At 39.5% G+C, this 15452-nt stretch overlaps 1 protein-coding gene across 1 annotated transcript in view; it reads left to right on the top strand.

Annotated features, from left to right (window-relative positions):
* The window catches only part of LOC116078748 (leucine-rich repeat-containing protein 37A3-like), a gene marked incomplete at its 5' end in the record, with an annotated part of 78807 nt that overhangs the window by 46991 nt on the left and 16364 nt on the right, over positions 1-15452 (top strand). The window lies entirely within an intron of this gene.

The following is a 15452-nucleotide window of genomic DNA, read 5'->3' as shown; positions in this document are numbered from 1 at the left end:
TGATCTCCTTTTGTTGTCTAATTGCTCTGGCTAGGACTTCAAGTACAATATTGAATAGGTAGAGAGAGTATGGGCAGTCTTGTCTAGTTCCTGATTTTAGTGGGATTGCTTCAAGTTTCTCTCCATTCAGTTTGATGTTGGCTACTGGTTTGCTGTATATTGCTTTTACTATGATTAAGTATGGGCCTTGAATTCCTGATCTTTCCAAGACTTTTATCATGAAGGGATGTTGGATTTTGTCAAATGCTTTCTTAGTATCTAATGAGATGATCATATGTTTTTTTTTCTTTGAGTTTGTTTATATAGTGAATTACATTGATGGCTTTACGTATATTGAACCATCCTTGCATCCCTGGGATGAAGCCTACTTGATGGATGATCGTTTTGATGTGTACTTGGATTCAGTTTGCAAGAATTTTATTGAGTATTTTTGCATCGATATTCATAAGGGAAATTGGTCTGAAGTTTTCTTTCTTTGTTAGGTTTTTGTGTGGTTTAGGTATAAGAGTAATTGTGGCTTCATAGAACAAACTGGGTAGAGTACCTTCTTTTCTATTTTGTGGAATAGTTTGAGGAGTATTGGTATTAGGTCTTCTTTGAAAGTCTGATAAAACTCTACACTAAACCCATCTGGTCCTGGGCTTTTTTTTGGTTGGAAGACTATTAATGACTGTTTCTATTTCATTAGCAGATATGGGAATGTTTACATCATTGATCTGATCTTGCTTTAAATTTGGTACCTGGTATCTGTCTAAAAAATTACCCATTTCATCCAGGTTTTCCAGTTTTGTTGACTATAGGCTTTTGTAGTAGGATCTCATGATTTTTTGGATTTCCTCAGTGTCTGTTGTTATGTCTTCCTTTTCATTTCTGATCTTGTTAATTAGGATACTGTCTCTGTGCCCTCTAGTTAGTCTGGCTAAGGGTTTATCTATTTTGTTGATTTTCCCAAAGAACCAGCTCCTGGTTTGGTCGATTCTTTGTATAGTTCTTTTTGTTTCTATTTGGTGATTTCAGCCCTGAGTTTGATTATTTCCTGTCTTCGACTCCTCTTGGGTGAGTTTGCTTCTTTTTGCTCTAGAGCTTGCAGACGTGTTGCCAAATTGCTGGTGTATGCTCTCTCCAGTTTCTTTTTGGAGGCACCTAAAGCTATTAGTTTTCCTCTTAGGACTGCTTTCATTGTGTCCTATAAGTTTGGGTATGTTGTGGCTTCATTTTCATTAAACTCTAGAAAGTCTTTAATTTCTTTCTTTATTTCTTCCTTTTCCAAGTTATCATTGAGTGTTGTTAAGCTTCCATGTATATGTGGGCATTCTATTGTTTATGTTGCTATTGAGGAGCAGCCTTAGTCCATGGTGATCTGATAGGATGCAAGGAATTATAGCAATCTTCTTGTATCTGTTGAGGCCTGATTTCTGACCAATTATACGGTCAGTTTTGGAGAAGGTACCATAGGTGCTGAGAAGAAGGTATATCCTTTTGTTTTAGGATAAAAAGTTCTATAGATATCTGTTAAATCCATCTGTTTCATGACTTCTGTTAGTCTCACTGTGTCTTTGTTTAGTTTCTGTTTCCAGGACCTGTCCATTGCAGAGAGTGGGGTATTGAAATCTCTCACTGTTATTGTGTGCAGTGCAATGTGTGATTTGAGCTTCAGTAAAGTTTCTTTTATGAATGTAGATGCCCTTGCATTTTGAGCATAGAGGTTCCGAATTGAGAGTTCATCTTGGTAGATCATACCTTTGATGAGTATGAAGTGTCTCTCCTTATCTTTTTTGATCACTTTAGGGTAAAAGTTGATTTTCTTTGATATTAGAATGGCTACTCCACCTTTTTTCTTGGTACCACTGGCTTCAAGGATTGTTTTCCAACCTTTTATTCTGAGGTAGTGTCTGTCTTTGTCATTGAGGTGTGTTTCCTGTATGCAACAAAATGTTGGGTCCTGTTTATGTTCCCAATCTGATAGTCTATGTCTTTTTATTGGGGAATTGAGTCCATTGATATTAATAGATATTAAGGAAAAGTAATTGTTGCTTCCTGTTATTTTTGTAGTTAGAGGTGGCATTCCATTCATGTGTCTATCTTCTTTTAATTTTGTTGGAAGATTACTTTTTTGCTTTTTCAGGGTTGTAGTTCCTCTCCTTGTGTTGGAATTTTCTACTTATTACCCTTTGAAGGGCTGGATTTGTAGAAATATATTGTGTAAATTTGGCTTTGTCATGAAATACTTTGGTTTCTATGTCTATGGTAATTGAGAGTTTTGCTGGGTTTAGTAGCCTGGGCTGGCATTTGTGTTCTCTTAGGGTCTGTATGACATCAACCCAGGATCTTCTGGCTTTCATAGTCTCTGGTGAGAAGTCTGGTGTAATTCTGATAGGCCTGCTTTTATATGTTACTTGACCTTTTTCCCTTACTGCTTTTAATATTCTTTCTTTGTTTTGTGCATTTAGTCTTTTGACTATTATGTGGCAGGAGGAATTTCTTTTCTGGTCCCATCTATTTGGAGCTCTATAGGCTTCTTATATGTTCATAGGCATCTCTTTCTTTAGGTTAGGGAAGTTTTCTTCTACAATTTTAAAGAAGATATTTACTGGCCCTTTAAGTTGGAGGCCTTTACATTCTTCTATACCTATTATCCTTAGGTTTGGTCTTCTCATTGTGTCGTCAATTTCCTGGATGTTTTGGGTTAGGAACTTTTTGCATTTTGTGTTTTCTTTGACTGTTGTGTCAATGTTTTCTATGGTATCTTTTGTACCTGAGATTCTCTCTTCTATCTCTTGTATTCTGTTGGTGATATTTATATCTATGGTTCCTGACTTCTTTCCTAAGATTTCTATCTCCAGAGTTGTCTTTCTTTGTGATTTCTTTTTTTTTTTTAGATTTATTTATTTATTATATGTAAGTACACTGTAGCTGTCTTCAGACACACCAAAAGAGGGCATCAGATCTCATTACCGATAGTTGTGAGCCACCATGTGGTTGCTGGGATTTGAACTCAGGACCTTTGGAATAGCAGTAAGTGCTCTTACCCACTGAGCCATCTCTCCAGCCCCTCTTTGTGATTTCTTAACTGTTTCTACTTCCATTTTTAAGTCCTGGATGGTTTTGTTCAATTCCTTCACCTGTTTGTTTGTAATTCTTTAAGGGTTTTTTGTGTTTCCTCTTTAAGGGTTTGTATCTCTTTACCTGTGTTCTCCTGTATTTCTTTAAGGGAGTTATTTATATCCTTCTTAAATTTCTCTATCACTATCATGAGATATGCTTTTAGATTCAAATCTTGCTTTTCCGGTGTTTTGGGATATCCAGGACTTGCTGTGGTGGGAGTACTAGGTTCTGATGAAGCTAAGTAGTCTTGGTTTCTGTTGGTACAATTCTTGCGTTTGCCTTTCACCATCTGTTGATCTCTGGTGGTAGATGTTCTTGCTGTCTCTGGCTGGAGCTTGTTCCTCTGGTGGGTCTGTAAGCCTGTGTCAGCACTTCTGGGGAGATCAGCTCTCCTCTGGTAAAACCTGGGCACAGATGGCTTTGGATCAGTCGTTCCTCCTGAGGCCTGGGATCAGAGCATACCCTGGAGACAGGATCTCCACTTTCGGGAAAGGTGCAGAGAGGGCTGTGGATCTGCCACTGTCACTCCTAGGTGTAGACGGAGGTAAAGAGGATCTTGTCCCAGTTGCCCTGCCACTTGTGAGGCCTATACAATGTTTGTCTTTATCTGTTTACTATCTGCTTAATTTTGAAAACAGATACAAGAGGCTAAATAAAGGTTATTTCTATAATTAACTAAACTAGCACCTAACATGACCACAAGTAAGATTATTATATGTGACTACCTACTAACTTGCATTTCTTAACTATCCTAAACAGTTTACAATAGTAGCTTTCATAGGACTAGAACTTTACATTACATTTTTTAAATGACAGAGTTAAAACATATATACAGTATGTTATAACAAAAATATCCCTAAATTTCTATTTATAAACAAAAATACATACCAATGTAAAATGCTTGAGACTTGTGGTTGCTTTCTAGTTTAAAAGTAAATTCAATATTATATTTTTTGTTCTCTCATCCCTATACCACCTCATTTTCTTTTCATCCCCTCTTCCCTCTTTTTCTCCTAATACTAGATAGGAGGGAAAGAAGGTAGAGTACAGAAAGAGAAAGAAAGAAAGGAAGAAAGGAAGAAAGAAAGAGGAAGAGAGAAAGAGAGAAAGAAAGAAAGGAGATTTCTGAACCTGACCTCCTTTAATTTATTTCCTTCCTGCCCAAGACCATTAATAACTTGCAACCCATTAAATAATGACAAATATCCATTACCCACTGAATGACTAAAACCCACCCATCCCACCTCTTGAGAATGGGGATGTTGTGTTCTCAAGATGCCTTCACCCCTTCTATCTTGGGGTGAAGGCATCTTTTGGGGATCCTAAGAAAATTGAGATATTGGCCAAGCCCTAGGAGAGTTAGCTGTATCATTTGCTGTCCATTCTCTGTGGGGTGGGAAAATACAGGGCCTAGCTGAAATCCTGGATGGAACAGTCTGTGAGGCTGGACCAATTAGCTAGTCACTTGAAGTTTTCCTGGATGCAGCAACTGAGTCAGTTTGTGGGGCTGGATCACCTAGGCTACTTGTTTTGTCTTTATTGGTGTCTGATCCTTTTGTTCTAAAAACACATAAACATTTAAAGGAAGTATATGTTTCTGCATTAAAACATGTTTGGGATGTCCACTGAACACAAACCAGCTAAAGATGATTCTTTGTTCTATGTTTGAGCAGGTAAAAGGTATCAAACTTTATATGTCTGTTGGACTGTATAACCAGATTATAATATAATCTTCCCCAAAGTAACACATTTCCTGGCTTCCATTCTGAAGTTAACACAATCTTATAATATATGAGCTGGTTTAATTTAGCAGTCCTTTCTAAAATCCAGTGTTTTCAGCAGCTGGACTACCTGTCTCATTGACATTTTTATAAGTTAAAAGTCAAGAAAGCGTTATTTAATCTATCTTTGGGAGATTGCATATCCCCTTCTGTTTTATGAGCACTTCCTTTAAAGTCCTGTTAGATCTCTTCACAACTGCTTGACCTGTAGGATTGTAAGATATACTTGTAACTTGTTTGCTGAGGACCTGACCAGCTTTAGGACAGGTGCTGAAGTGAATACAACATTGGACACAGGCTATAACATTAATGATATCTACCCTTGTAAGAAACTTAACTCTTTCTTACTGTTCTGTGCTAAAAACTTAACTCTTTCTCATTGTTCTGTGTTTCATTAAGCCCTGGGGAAAATTAACTCTGTTTCTCTTATTATTTACTTTATTATTTTCTGTGCTTGAATAAACACTGGAAATCTTAACACTTACTTTATAAACTTACTGTATAATTCTCTGGCAATTAACCTATGCTGTATAGCAGTGGGGAATTCAGTAGAGGATTAATTGCTAAGGCTCCTTTCTCTCTTGCCCAGAAGCCTCACCTCTCACTGACCAGGCAAGAAAGAGGCTTGGAGCAATTAACTTTTAGTGAACCAGGAAATGAAGTCATGTTTGCAGAAAGAAAAACTTTTACACAAGCAATATGTACAGAAATACACACATTTATACACACAGACACATTCACACTTTTTGTTGGGCCCGACTACCTGTCTTATCAACTCCACAAGTGTTCATGCATACTTACATTCATACATTCATTCATACAGAGGCAGAAATCAGGCTGCCTCTGCCTCCCAAGTGCTGGGATTAAAGGCATGTACCACCAACATTTAAAGAATTGTTGCATTTTACTAGATACATATGCCAGAGCATTGTCAGTTTTAATCTATAAAGGTATCCTTAATTTAGCCATCACTTCTAATAAATGTGTAAATACAGAATCTGCCTTTTCAGAACTCAAGGCAGGAGTTCATTGTAATCCTAAATTCGTGTCAATTGTATGATATACATACTTCAATTTTCAAAACTCTGCAAAATGAAACAATTATCTGACACATTAATTTGGTTACTTTGGGAGTTACTTCTGGTAGATAATGGTGATTATATAAAAAACAAGTAGGTCAATTCTTTATATTTTCTTGGTTTATTGCCAAGTTAGAGAAAAGTTTTTCTTTAAACTTCTAATATTTACATGATGTCTTTTATGAAAAATTGAAGCGTCTAAAAAATTCACTATTAATAGTAGTTCTATCTCTTCATTTCCTAGTGCCAATGGTCCTGGCAAACCTATATGGGATCAAATATCTATTATATATATATATATATATATATATATATATATTATATATGATCTCTGTTTCAGATTACTTGATACAGTTGTATAAATAACAGGGTTAATTCTGAATAATTCTGAATAAGGTTAATCTGGAATAATTTCAGCAGTTCCTATATGCAAAACAACTCTCTCTGCATGTTGAGAGTCAGTAACTATTACGAGGTTCTGGAAAATCTAATAGAACCATGAGAAGAGCATTTAATTCTGATTTTTGAGCTGAAGCATATGGACTTTAAATTATTTTACTTATATTAAACAGAAACCTTTATTTGCCAAAGATAACTGTCATTTCTGAGGCTTACTACCTCAGTCTACTAGTCTTCCTAGTCCTGGAAGCTTCTAGCCTCTGTTCAATCTTATCTAGACCTAGAAAATTTTCAGCCTCTGAAACTTGCTGCTCAATAAGCTCACGCTTTTTAGTTTGTTTGTTTGTTTGTTTTTGTGTTTTGGGTTTTTGGTTTGAGGTTTTTTTGTTTGTTTGTTTGTTTTTTCTAATCTCTGGCTGACTTATTCAACTCAGCTATTCTGGCTCAAACCCATTTCCAAGCTGACTGATTAAATCTGGGTTGCTCTCTCTCTCTCTCTCTCTCTCTCTCTCTCTCTCTCTCTCTCTCTCTCTCTCTCTCTCACACACACACACACACACACACACGGAAGAGCCACCACCCATCGAGCTACGAAATGCCCATGCCTGGCAGGTTACTGCAGTGTTGACAATCTGACCAGACCCTGGCACCTAGAGCCTTGCTTTCATTTTGTGAACTGTATATATACGTGATTTTTCTAGTAAAGGCGGCTTTGATCAGATTTGGCCCAATTATTTCTCTAGCAACCTGGAATCCCCATATTTTTTCCTAGGCTCATGCTTCCCTTCCAGGAGAATCCAGTTCTTGTGACCAGGGGTGGTTACATTTAATTACCTGCTGTTGCCAGCTGGAACTAATTATCAAATGTTATCTGTCTGTCTGTCTGTATATACATACTCTTAAGAGTGAGAAGAGTTCAGAGTTTCTTCTTGGGCATTCTTGTCAGCCCTAGATATTTAAGTTTTATTCTGTCAGTCATATTGTCCCTGTAAATTGCCTGATGCTGTAACTGGGCCCGGCTGTTATCAGCGTGATCCCAATGCCCAATACGTCCCTCCAGCCACTATATTCCAGAGAGAGAGAGAGAGAGAGAGAGAGAGAGAGAGAGAGAGAGAGAGAGAGAGAGAGAGAGAGAGAGGAGAGAGAGAGAGAGAAATGAGGCTCCCAGCAACCAGGGAGCCCCTACAGTTGAAAAGCACTTTTAGTACAAAATTAACTAAAAAAAAAATCAGTTGCCCCCTTTATACAAACAACATATGGGCTGAAAAGTTAATTAGGGAAACAATACCCTTCACAATAGCCAGAAATAGTGTAAAATATCTTGGTGTAACTCCAAGCAAGTGAAAGACCTGTATGACAAGAACTTCAAGTCTCTGAAGAAAGAAACTGAAGAAGATATCAGAAGATGGGAAGATCTCACATGCTTGTGGATCAGTAGGATTAACAGTAAAAATGTCCATCTTACCAAAAACAATCTACAGATTCAATACAATTCCCATCAAAATTTCAACACAATTCTTTACAGACTTTGAAAGAACAAGTCTTCAACTTCATGAGTCAGACAAAGGGCCTTTTGTCTGACTCACCCCAGGTGGGCGAGCCACTTCCAGGCAAAGGCTAGTTTTGAGTTGCAAGGCTTTTTGGCTAAGGAGGTGGTCACAGTTCCTCCCTTGTTTATTAAAAATTAGCTGGACTAGGGCATATTTATGCGCCATAGTCCTGCATGGGAATTTCATGGTGGCTTATCGACCCTGCCTGTCTTAGGTATGGATCTACTGGTAATTCCCTTACCCGTCTTTGGAAATCACATACAGCTAGTTTGTGTGTTTTTTTTTACACAATTCAAGCCTTTTCAGTGTTTATGATTAATAAACACAGCTGCTTAGCACATGACCCTGCCTTAGGTTAGTGAATGCCATACATCCAGGAACCCGTCACTGGCTGTAGGCCTTCACAGTGCACCTCAATCTAATATAGCCAAAGCCACGACTTGCCTATAGGGCCTTTTCTATATTGCTATGAAAAAGTGCCATGTAGAGTCTCTTTAGAGTCCAGCATGGGGCAGGGCCTGTGTACCTGTAATGACCCTGCTCAGGGCAAAAAAGGCTCAGAAGTTTATAAGCAGCAAGCATTTCATTATCTTTGGGGAAGTCCCAGGCATTTAGTTCAGTTGCAATTTAACAAGGCTTAGACCTAAGGCCCAAGATTTGGCCTCCGGGAGTAGATACTTAATTCAGTTGCAAATTAGCAGTGCTCAGACCCAAGGTCTGGCTTTCAGGTTTTTTTGTTTTGCTTTGTTTTTTCTTTTGAAGTGAAGGGGGAAGGGCGAGGAGGTGCTCTGAAAGTAACAAAGGAATTGTTGTTGGAAGCATGTTTAATAAAAAGACTCTGGACCTGCATCCACCTGGCAAACCAATCTATCAGGCAGCCATTGGGTCCCGTCCTCTTTCTGTAAAGATACACACGGAACCTCTTCCCCAAATTAAAACAGGGTCTGGACCGTACCACGTGTTAGTAAGTGGATCTCGCCATTTCACCATGGCATAAGAACTGGAAGTATTTGGATGCCAGTGGCAGTCCGCAGCAGACTGACCTTTAATGTCAGTCTGCAAGAAAATTAAAAACGAGTAACACAAAAGCAGGGTATGCTGTTGGCGATCTAGGAGGATATAATTCTCCTCCTTTAGTTTTTACAAGCTAATTTTTCAGAGTGCAGTGTGCATGTTCAACACTTCCTTGCCCCATCAGGTTATAAGGAATTCCAGTTTTTTGTTCAATACCAAATTCTTTACAAAATGATATAAATTTTTTGCCAGTGTAAGTGGGCCCATTATCTGTCTTAATAACTTTAGGTAATCCCATAGCATTAAAGGTTTGTAAACAATGATTAATTACATTTCTAGAGGCTTCTCCTGTATGTCGAGAAGCAAATAGGAATCCTGAACAAGTATCAATACAGACATGTATATATTTAAGCTTTCCAAATTCTGCATGAGTTATATCCATTTGCCAAATACAATTAGGCATAAGACCTCTTGGATTGACCCCTAAAATGTGGAACTGGAGATAATGTAATGCAGTTAGGGCATTGTTTTACAATCATCTTTGCTTGCTCCTTGATGATCTCATGTCGGAGCCTTAAGGTATGGCTTGAAAGATGAAATTTATCATGATCTCGTCTAGCCCATGCAACAGGATCTAAAACTAAGGCTTCTCCTACAAGAGCTCTGTCAATGCAATCATTGCCTGCAGCTAAGGGTCCAGGAAGACAAGAAGGAGCAAGTATATGACCAATGTAAAACGGATTTTTTCAAGCAAGAATGACATTTTGCAATTGCAAAAATAGAAATCCTGCTGCTGTATTAAAATTAAACATACCACATGTTTCTAAAAAAGGAATTGGGCTACGTATAGGCTATCAGTAAAAAGATTAAAAGTATCAGTCACCACCTGAAAAACATTTAATACTGCGGTCAATTCAGCTAGCTGAGCTGAGAGGCCAGGAGTTTCTATAACTACCTGTTAATTATTCATAAGATACCCAGCTCGTTCTTTAGAAGAGCTGTCAGTAAAAATCAAAAGAGCCTTACTAAAAGGCTGTGATGAAGTCATGTTAGGCAATATTACCTTATGTACATTTAAAAATTTTATCAACCTATCTTGAGGATAATGATTATCTATAGTTCCTTCAAATCCTATCTGAGCAAGCAACCAATCTGTGCTATGCTGTATCAGCCATGCATCTTGATCTACAGTAAAAGGCTGAATGATGATGTCTGGATCCTTGCCAAAATATGTCAGTGCCTGCTTCCTTCCAAGTACCATCATATGGGCCACTGCCTCATAATATAGTAGGATATTACGTTTAGGAGATATCCTTGAATGTATCCACATAAGAGGAGCTCTTTGCCACAACAATTCTGTAGGCACATGAGTCGTTTTAAAAAATCAACAAATGCAAGGGTAAAGAATAATCTATATAAGTAACAAATTGATTTTCAATAGCTCTTTCCACTTGTTGTAAAGCCAATAATCCTTCTCAAGTTAAAGATCTGGGGGGGGGGGTTGGATCAGAGCTCCCTCTGAGAATAATATCAAATAAAAGGTTTCAATTGTCCTGTAGTAAGCTTTAAATATGGGTGAAGCCAATTGATATCACCTAATAATTTTTGAAAATCATTTAAGGATTTTAAACTGTCCCTGCAAATAACTATCTTTGGGGGAAAAACGGCTTGATCGCTAAGTTTAAAGCCTAAATAAGTATAAGGATCCTGAGTTTGTACCTTTTCTGGGTCTATTTGCAGTCCTTTTTCAGCTAAGGCAAGCTGTAAATTTCTATAACATAAAAGCACATCCTGAAGATGTTTTCCTGCTAATAAGATGTCACCTGTGTAGTGGGTGATATATATCATTGGCCATTGTTGCCTCACAGATTCAATGGCTTGTGCCACAAACTTTTGACATAAAGTAGGTCTGTTAGCCATGCCCTGAAGAAGGACTGCCCACTGATACCTTTTCATATGTTCCTTAAAATTAATAGAAGGAACACTAAAAGCAAATCTCTCACAATCCTCAGGGTGCAAAGGAATTGTAAAGAAACAATCTATTAAATCTACCACTACTTTATAATATCCTTTAGGAATAGCCACCGGAGATGGAAGTCCAAGTTGTAACGCTCCCATAGGTACCATGGTTTCATTTAACCTTTCTTAGATCCTGTAGCAATCTCCATTTACCAGATTTTTTCTTGATAACAAATATAGGCGTAAGGGGACTTAGATTCTCTCAGATGTCCTGCCTCTAATTGCTCATGCACTAGCAAGGAAGCGCCTTCTATTTTTTCTTTAGATAAAGACCACTGATCAACCCACACTGGAGTATTATTGACATTTGAATTTTATCAGCGTGGAATGCAGGCAGGATAGTGGCCATTATAGAAAATGCCCTGAACTTCTACTATTAGGGTGAGGCTTAGGGCCTTCAGATGTTCTAATGTCTTGTTCTGGCATCTGCTTATTAGCTATTTCACTAGGACTATACACAACAAGGCCCATTTGTGATAGAAGATCTCTCCCCCAAAGGGTAACAGGCAGATTTGACATAACATAAGGCTGAATTTGTCCTGAATTGCCCTCCTCATCTCTCCAGGTTAAAAGCTTAGAGCTTCATTTTGGGTTATTGACATAACCAATTCCTTCGAGGTGAGTAATTGTATCAGACAGAGGCCAGATTGAAGGCCAATCTTGTCCTCTAATAATCCTCTAATAATGGTCACATCAGCTCCAGTGTCTATTAATCCTTCAAAACTTTTTCCTTCAATTATTAATTTAAGGTTAGGTCTCTTACTAGTAATAGATTGGATCCAGTACACAGCAGAGGAACCAAAACCACTCTATCCTCTCTCATTTGACAAATCTCAAATGTATCAGGTACAAAGGAACTAAAATGAGCTGAGCAATTCTTTGATTAGCAGGTACTGTAATAACACCGCATGGGGAAGCAGCCATGATTTTAATTTCTCCCTCATAGTCATTATCTATAACACCAGGATAAATCTGCAGTCCCTTTACAATCGAACTGCTTCTTCCTATAAGAAGTCCCCAAATCTCTGTGGGTAAAGGTCCAAATACTCCGGTAAGCAGAGTTTGAACTCCCATTTCTGGTGTTAATACTGCATGGGAGGTAGAACAGAGATCCAGTCCTGCACTTCCTGGGGTTGCCTTGAGAAGTTCAAAGATAGATTTCCTTGGCTGGGCGCCAGCCTCATGGCCCCATAAGCTGCTTGCTGTTTTAGAACCCGGGCCTGGGTCTGGCCCCTCAATTCGTTTCCAGACAAGGGATTGCCTTGAAAGTCTTTCCTGGATTTACATTCTCTGGCCCAGTGTTTACCTGTCCTGCATCAAGGACAAATACCTAGGGCACCGCCTGACTGCCTGCTTGAGGCACCTGTTTTCCTAGGGCAATCATTCTTAAAATGACCCAGACTTCCACATTTAAAACAAACTTTATTCTCCTGCAAGCAATACTTGCACAGTAGTTCCCTGTAAAGCAGCGGCCATGGCCGAACCGTCCTTTGCGTGACTGAATAGTGGCTAGACAGGCTGCGTTAGTGTTTTCATATGCCAACTATGTAATAAAAGGACTGTCAGCTTGAGATTCTCCAAGAATTCTGCAGGTGGCCTTTTGCAACCAATCCACAAAATTCTGAAAGAGCTCATATGGGATTTGTCTGATGCTAGCTAGACTTCCACTGAAATCGCCTTTTGTTGGTAACTGAGTCCAAGCACGGTGGGCCACCATAGCAATCTGAGCATACACTCCAGCAGGAAACCAAATTTAATTAGTGCTCCCTTCATACTGACCCTCCCCCACAAGCAGGTCCAAATTCCATTCTGGGTTCCCTGTCTGAGCATTCAGTGTGGCAGTTTTCTTGTTCGCTTCACCCCACTCAGAATTCCAGAGTAAAATATCTCCTCCTGATAACGTAGCATTACATAATGTTTTCCAATCTTGAGGAGTTAAATGTGACTCTATTACAGTATCTAATAGAGCCTGTGTAAACAGGCTGTATGTAGGGCCATACTGTGCCACTGCTGCTTTTAAATCCTTTATCACCTTAAATTCTAATGTCTGATATTGTCTAATTCTATTATTTTGCTGACCAAGTGTCTCAACAACAGGGAAAACGAGCACCCCAGAAGTGTCTTGCCTGTTCCTGCGAGCCTGACTTATGGTTCTCTCTAGAGGCGATTGCAGTGTCTCAGAAACGCTTTTTTCTTTCTTTACCTGACACTGCTTTTAGTTCTTGTAACTCATTAGTCAATTCCTGCAACTTAATTTCAAACTCTAATTTACTTAGTTGCATGTCCCTCTGGGCAGTATCTCCTGCAGTAGTGGCCATAGGCCGAGCCAAAGGCACGTAGGGAGGCCATTCTTCGCCATGATATCTAGCAGGTCCCCTTTCTGAGGAAGCTTCCTGATCCTCTATGATCTCTGCGTGGGCACTTTCTGACCCCTGCGTGCTTTCTTTGCTATCTGACGCCCGTGATCCCTCCTCTTGAATGATCTCATTTATGAGTGCCCAGAGGCGGAGGGTAAATTTATCTGCCTGGTTGTTTCTTAGCGTTTCTCCAATTTTTTCCCAGGTTCTTTTATTTAAAATTCTTATTTCTTGCCAGGCAGTGGTGGTGCACACCTTTAATCCCAGCACTTGGGAGGCAGAGGTAGGTGGATTTCTGAGTTCTAGGCCAGCTGGTGTACAGAGTGAGTTCCAGGATAGCCAGGGCTACACAGAGAAACACTGTCTCGGAAAAAAAAAAAATTCTTACTTCTTGAAGCCATGGGCAGCAAAATTCTATCTCATCTGAAAGATTCTCTAATATTTGTTCTTCCACCCTTATCCCTCTAACCTGGAGCAGTCTTCTATGCTGCAGACAATTGCCTGCTTGGAACTTCTCAACCCCATATCACTGTCAAACCCTAAGCGAGATTAGCACAGGGTCAGCACCAACCCATCCTAACCCGTATCTTCATGCGCTCACAGCAATACTTCCAAAAGATAAAATTAGGGCTAGCACTAACGAGAATAATATAAACTGCCTACCGTGCAGGATGGTATACCATTTGTCTTCTGATTCTTGCAGAGCTCTGCTTACAACACTGTTGCTCTCTATTGATCTCCTCATGTCTGGGCTCCATGTCTTGGACCCCACTTGTAACTGCCCATGGTCACAAGAACTGGATTCTCCTGGAAAGGAAGCAGGAGCCTAGAAAAAAATATGGGGGTTCGAGGTTGCTAGAGAAATAATTGGGCCAAGTTTGATTTTCTGATCAAAGCCACCTTTACTAGAAAAATCACACACATACACACACACACACACACACACACAGTTCACAAAATGAAAGCAAGTCTCTAGGCGCCAGGGTCTTGTCAGATCTTCAACATTACAGTAATCTGCCAGGTATGGGCATTCCGTAGCTCAATGGGTGGTGGCTCTTCTGAGTGTGTGTGTGGGGGGGGGAAGAGAGAGAGAGAGAGAGACAGACAGACAGACAGACAGACAGAGACGGGGAGGGAGGGAAGAGGGGGCCTTTTGTCTGGCTCACCCCAGGCAAAGGCTAGTTCTGAGTTGCAAGGCTTTTTGGCTAAGGAGGAGGTTACAATTAAATAAAGATTAATTGTTAAGAGTTCTTTTCTCTATTGCCTTGACTCTCACTGGCTAGGTGAGAGGGAGGTTTGGAGCAATTAATTTTTGGTGAACATGGAAAACAAAATCTTATTTGCAGTAAGAAAAACTTACATAGGCATTATGCATAGAAACACACACATTTATCCATACACACAGACATGTTGGGCGTGACCACCTGTCTCATCAACTCCACAAGTATTCATGCATACTTACATACATGAACCTATACTTACACACACACACACACACACAGACACATTTGATGGATGGAGCGATAGCCCCCATGAGCAGGTTTCATTGAGCAAACACCAGTGCAGAAAGAACTTTCATTCTGGATTAAAAATAAGTTCCAGCCTTTATTGCTCATAGAAAGAAAAAGCTTCTACCTTTTTATTGAGTGTGAAAAAGCCCTGTCCTTGTCAGTAAGAAGAAACCCACTGTTAAGGAACCTCTTTCTCTTGGTAAGAAGCCTGCCTGCTCTGTCTTGCTTTCTCTGTTCTGTTCTCTGCTCTGCTCTGCTCTCGCTCTTGCTCTCACTCTCTCTCTCTTCTGTCCTGCTCTCTGCCCTGCTTTCTCTGTCCTCTTTGCTCTCTTTGCTTTGCTGCCCTGTTCTCTCTTTTCTACTCCCTCTTCTCTTTATACTCAGCTCAGCTTCGCTCTGCTTCTATTCTCCTATCCTGCTTCTGCTCTCCTTGTATTCTTCTTGTCCTCATTCCTAGTTCTTGAATTTTTCCTCAAGAATAGATCACACTATATTCCAAGCATCTTTTTTTTTTCAAAAGCTCACAAGTTCAAACATAGATTCACATCAAAAATAGAATAAGAGCCGGGCAGTGGTGGTGCATGCCTTTAATCCCATCACTTGGGAGGCAGAGGCAGGTGGATTTCTGAGTTCGAGG

This window comes from Mastomys coucha, unplaced genomic scaffold (assembly GCF_008632895.1).
Source record: "Mastomys coucha isolate ucsf_1 unplaced genomic scaffold, UCSF_Mcou_1 pScaffold5, whole genome shotgun sequence".
NCBI lineage: Eukaryota > Metazoa > Chordata > Mammalia > Rodentia > Muridae > Mastomys > Mastomys coucha.
Note: the sequence above shows the minus strand (reverse complement) of the source record. Positions and strands in the feature narration are given on the sequence as shown.